Raw genomic sequence first — 6081 nt, 5'->3', positions numbered from 1 at the left:
GGCTTCTCGACCAATCCGAAAGAAAGGAAGAATTTCCCATGATGCACCGCGGCGGAGTCACGCACGAAGGCGGAAACAGACATAACGCTATAAAAAGGATGGAATCGAGCTAGGACGGAGTTCTTCAAACTTGGCCGCTTTAAGACTTGTGGACTTCAACTCCCAGAATTCTCCACCTAGCATAGCTGGCTGGAGAATTCTAGGAGTTGAAGTCCACAAGTCTTAAAGCTGACAAGTTTGAGGACCCCTGAACTGGGAGGTGGAGCTGCGATCGTAATTGAAAGGGTATTTATCTTTTTTAAAAAATAATAATAATAGGTTTCTCGTTTCTAGGAAACTTCCTTTCCCAAGCCAAAGCTCCAGCAATATTTTTCTATTATTTTCCTATAGAGAAAAAAAATCTGGCAGCATCTTTTCCTGCCAACAAAAGTTATTAAAAAGTTTGTATTTTTTAATAAAATATGCTAGATGTTACCAGACGCCTAATTTACTTATTTTTATTTTTTGCTACTATAGACAAACGGATCTCCTCACAATTTTCTTGTACGGAGTTTCACTATTGTTGGCTTGTTGCACCACATCAAGTTATTAGTCACTCAGGGCAATGAATATAGTCGGAATTAGCATAGCGAGTACTTATTTGAAATTAGCTAATATGCCTGTAGTTGGTTACACAAGGGATTCCCAAATTGTGGGTTGGAAGAAGTAACCTTAGATGTTACAGCATCTCACCAAAATGAGATTATCTCAAAATGAAGTTACATGTGCAAATCCTGCCATTTGTGTATTGTGGTCCCCATGTGTGACAGGTAAATCATAATACAGGTAGTCCTCAACTTGCAGTTCATTTAGTGACCATTCAAAGTTACAGTGGCACAAAAAAATGTGACATGACCATTTTTCACACCTTTGCAGCGTCCCTATCATGTGATCAAAATTCAGATGCTTGGCAACTGACTCATATTTATGACGGTTGCAGTGTCCTGCGGTCATGTTATCCCCTTTTGCGACCTTCTGACAAGCAAAGTCAATGGGGAAGCCAGATTCACTTAACACACAGGTTACTAACTTATCCACTGCAGTGATTCACTTAATAACTGTAGCAAGAAAAGTGGTAAAATGGGCAAAACTCAGTGTCTCAGTTAATAACAGAAATGTTGGACTCCATTATGGTCGTAACTTAAGGACTACCTGAATTCAGTACATAAAGTTGCAAAGCATTTTTTCAGATCCACACCATCCCAAATCCACAAATACCTATGAATCACAATCCATTTTATAATGGGACCTCACTCAGAAAATGGTTTCTGGACCAGCAGTGCATTTTTTGCTCTGCTAGCTAGACAAATGACTGGTTTTGTTGTGGAATGATGAGGACAAAGCAACATTCCTAGGTCAGCCAGAGACAGTTTTATTGCGCAAGGTTCAGAGCCAGTTTTGTACATGAAGCTTTGAACAAAGAGAGAATTCTGATACAACTGGTTTTATACATTTCTAAGACAAAGGATTCTGTTAACTCAGCAGTTTATATGGTCATATACATTTGTTATATTTAATTGACATTTCCTAATTACTAAAGTTTTACATTATCCTTGCCAAACAATCATAATTCTTCTGTAAATTACTGGAGCATAGATTCAAATTATCTTCTGTTGATAAACGACTTCTAGCTCATGTGGATACCCTTGACCTAACCAACCTTTAAGCTGTATGTCATTAGAATGTTCCTATCTTCTGACAACTTAGAGGCCTCCTAAAGGTATCAAAAGGATTTTGGCTGAGTTTGTACTTTTTCCAACCGGATGCATTTTCTGCTTTTTAGAATAGAGTGAATAAAAGTTATCCAGTGGTCATCTATCAGATCCCGCTTCATCTACATTAGTTTGGTTGCTGGGAGCTGGTCTTTTTAGGATTATTCACTCCTGGATTAGAAAATGAGTGATGCGAAATCAACATGAAAGTCCTTGGATTGTCCTGCCTGGCCTGGAGGTGAGATTCTGAGGGTTTAATCTCCTTGGTAATCTCAACCAAAGGAAGGGCTCACATCCTATCCGCCCAGTCTTTTTTTTTGAAGAACGCCTCTGCTTTCAACCCCACTTTTTTGCAAAACTTTCTTTTTTCTTCTCTTTCTGCATGTTAATTGCTGGCTGTGAAACTTTCCCTTGTTAATTGATATTAATTAATTGATTTAATAGTACCGGAGGTGTGAGGTAAAATAGCTTATCTCCCCATACGGAAGAGGCAAATGGCAACAAGTCATCTTCAATTACTGAATGATTTAATGACCTATTCATATTGAACTTTTACCAAAAAGACTGTACAAATTATCAATTTGAAAATATTTTATATCTTCATTGTATTTTTATTGCATTCTGTATGCACTCTCTCATTTTTTCCCCACTCTGCACTTCAGTTTGCAAATCAACATTATTGTCCTTGCCAGTTGCTTTGCTCTTGGAATTTTCCCTCTGACCTTGAAAAAAGAACTGTATATGCTTGTTTGCTTCTCTGCTGCCAGAACTGGCTGTAAGAGAGGAATTCTGTACATTTGTAAAATGCCTCCTAAGAGAAAAGTAAAGGTGTCTAGCTGTGAGTCAGACAAACACAGTGCCAAGCTTCTTATGGAAGTATTTGAGAAAAAGTTCTCTATGTTACATGACATATTACAAGAGACGAATGAAAAATCTGATAAAAAGTTTAAATATTGATTTATTTATATTATTAATTATTAATAACAGTTAAAACAAACCAAAGATGACGACAGCATTGTGGATAATTAGTAAGTGAAGGGTTTTTTTGGTGACTGGTTTAATTATTATAGAATTTTTTTAATGATTTAAACTTGATCAAAATGTTTTGTTTTCACAGGAGTTAAAACTGAATTAGATATCAATTTATCTTCTGGAGATGACCACTTGATTGCTAAAGTATATAAAATATTATTCAAGCTGAACTTGGAAGACAATATGTAAAAGACTGCATGGCAAAATGGGCAAAACAATTTGGGTATAATATAACGCTAGATAAATGGGAGAATGTAGACTAATGGATTAAAATTTATTTTGAATTATACTTTGAAAGTAATTTTTTATAAAATGGTGTATTGTTAGTGTTTGACTCCAGATAGATTAGCAAAAATGTATAGAGGGACTTCTAACAAGTGATGGAAATGTAATCAAAATCCAGGCACGTTTTGTCATATGTGGTGGTTTTGTAAGTATGTGAAAACATTCTGGATAAACATAATGATAATGCAGCAAATACTTAAGATACAAATATTAATAAAACCAAAAGCTTTTCTTTTAGATATTATGGATGAATCAACTGAAAAACAATTTGGGACGTTTGATCCGTGAGGATTGTACTTGCTAAGCACTGGGAAGGAAAGGCAATGCCGACAGTTAAAGAATGAAATTTATTTATTTATTGTTTATTTATTGGTTCGATTTATATGCCGCCCTTTTCTGGAGACTCAGGGAGGCTTACAATGCGTTAAGCAATAGCCTTCATACTTTTGTATATACCTGCTTAATAGGGCTTTCGCCCCCCCCAAGCGGTGTTCATTTTTATACAAAGTCAGCTTATTGCTCCCACAAACCGGGTCTTCATTTTACCTACCTCGAAAGGATGGAAGGCTGAGTCAACCTTGAGCCTGGTGAGATTTGAACTTGCAGTAATTGCAGGCAGCTGGTGTTACTTAACAATGCTTTAGTCTGCTGCGCCACCAATTTTAAAATAAATTAATTATAAACGTCTTACACAAAGTGACAAAAGTCAAAGAACTGGATATCTTCTTAGCTTTGAATAGAATAGAAAAATATTCAACAGGATAGATAGAAGATACCTTCAAAGAATTGTAGTAACTGACCAAGAGAGAGCTAGTTTGGTGTGGTGGTTAAGGTACCAGGCTAGAAACTGGAAGCCATTTGGGCAATTTTGTACCAGTCATTCTTAATCCAAAGAAGAAAATAGCAAACCACTTCTGAAAATCCTGCCGAGAAAACTACAGAGACTAATCCAGGCAATTACCCAAATAAAGATTTACTCAAAGGAATGTATGCACACACATGTGCACACAAACACACAGTGTTTGACACTGCCTGCAAATTATAGACTATATGGACTGGGCTAAAATTGAGGATTGAAAATCTACTAATTTATTCTATTATGCATGAGGAATTATTGGTTACACTAATAATTGTTTGCCTTCTTTCCTGAACATAATGCATGTCTGCAATTGAAGCATATGAAGAGCTGATATAGCTAATAAGCGACCATTGGATTTTGGAAACAATGAGCCAAAGCCAACTACATGAAGATAACAAGAGCAATATTCTACTTTCCCTGAGATTAGATGACATACAAAATACATGGATGCTTAAAACCATTATATAAAAGATGTATAACATAAAGGGATTGTTAAAACAACTCTGACCCCCGGGGTCATCTTTTGAGAGAAAGGTAGAACAGACTGATGTTATCAGAATAAACATTACGTTTTAGACTTACCCTATATTTTTTAACCCCAATGCTGGACAATCCCATGATCATTTCAGAAGAGTCTACATCATAAACAGAAAAATAATTACAGCAGCAAATGAGCTTCAATAATAAATCAATATTTACTTACCTAAACAGATAAATGGAATGATCATAGATGGGCAAAAAAGCAGTAGGAACAAGACTGATTTCAGACTTCCTGCTGGCTTCCCCATTGACTCTGCATGTGAAAAGCTAGCAGGGAGTGTCAGAAATCCGGATCTTGTGATAATGGAGACAATGCAATGTGAATAAAACTAGTCTGAACATCACGAAATTTCAATTTCATAGGAGTAATTCCTGGATTTTTACAACTGATTTTAGGTACCTTGATTTAAAAATTGTTGTGGTCTAATGTATCATTTGAGCTAACTCGAGGGTACAGATAAACGCAATGAGAGTTTTAATAGCATATAAATATTGCTGTCTGGCAGAAGAAATAAGATGTCCTCACCAAGCCACTATCCTAAAGTTCAAGGACCTATGTAAAATGAATAGTTGCAATTTGGTGCATATACCAATGGGAGGTAGGGTTGAAAGCCATCTATAGTAGGCATTGACTCATTATATTTACTCAACCCAGTCGGAGCAACACATGTTGTCAGGTAGGGATTTTGTGCTGGTATTTATCATTTGTTTGGTATCAATGCATAAGCTAGAACAATGATGGCTAACCCTTTTGCCGTCGCGTGCCAAGAGCGGGGGGAGTGCGGGGGGGTCGTGTGCATGCCCACACCCATAATTCAATGCACCCCACCCCCTCATGCATGTGCGCACAACCCCCCTGTGCTCCCCCCGCTTTTGGCACGCGATGGCACAGTGGGCCTGGTAGGCCCATTTTTTGCCATCTCTAGGCTCCAGAGGCTTTCTTGGAGCCTGGGGAGGTCGAAAACAGCCTTTCCCACCCTGTCCGAGGCCCTCCGGAGGCCAGAAACAGCCCATTTCCCGACTTCCAGTGGGCCTGGAAGGTGTGAAAATCAGGTGGCTAGCGCGCAACACTCATGTGCCCACCGATATGGCTCTGCATGCCACCTGTGGCACATGTGCTATAGGTTCGCCATCACAGAGCTAGAACTTCTATCGCCTGCCTTGTCAAATCACTATATGATACCTTATAGGAAAAATTTGTTTGGTACTCGTCCTTTTTGGTACTTATCATACCTCCTGGAACCAATTAATGATGAATACTAAGGTACTATTGTATTACTATATAGGATATCATCTGTCTGATGAGGAACTGATGCACAGTGTCAACTCCTGTGATCTTATATGAAACAGATCATCCAAAGGCTACATAGGATTTGTAAGCTTCTAGAATGTAGCATTACTCAAATGATCACTTATTATATTTTTTAAAACAATGGGAGTTAAATCTAAGGGTTCATTAAACTGTGTGTAAGAACTTTCCCTTTCAGCCATGACTTTACATATGCAACAACTATTTTTTCATCAAGTATTTTTTTCTGGAATCGAAGACAGAAGCATATTGTGTTGTTCATGGAAATCACTTGTTTTTTAAATCAATATAAGGGTGTTGAGTAA

Source organism: Pituophis catenifer, unplaced genomic scaffold (assembly GCF_029215685.1).
Source record: "Pituophis catenifer annectens isolate HBS135680 unplaced genomic scaffold, rPitCat1.0.hap2 SCAF_2, whole genome shotgun sequence".
NCBI lineage: Eukaryota > Metazoa > Chordata > Lepidosauria > Squamata > Colubridae > Pituophis > Pituophis catenifer.
Note: the sequence above shows the minus strand (reverse complement) of the source record.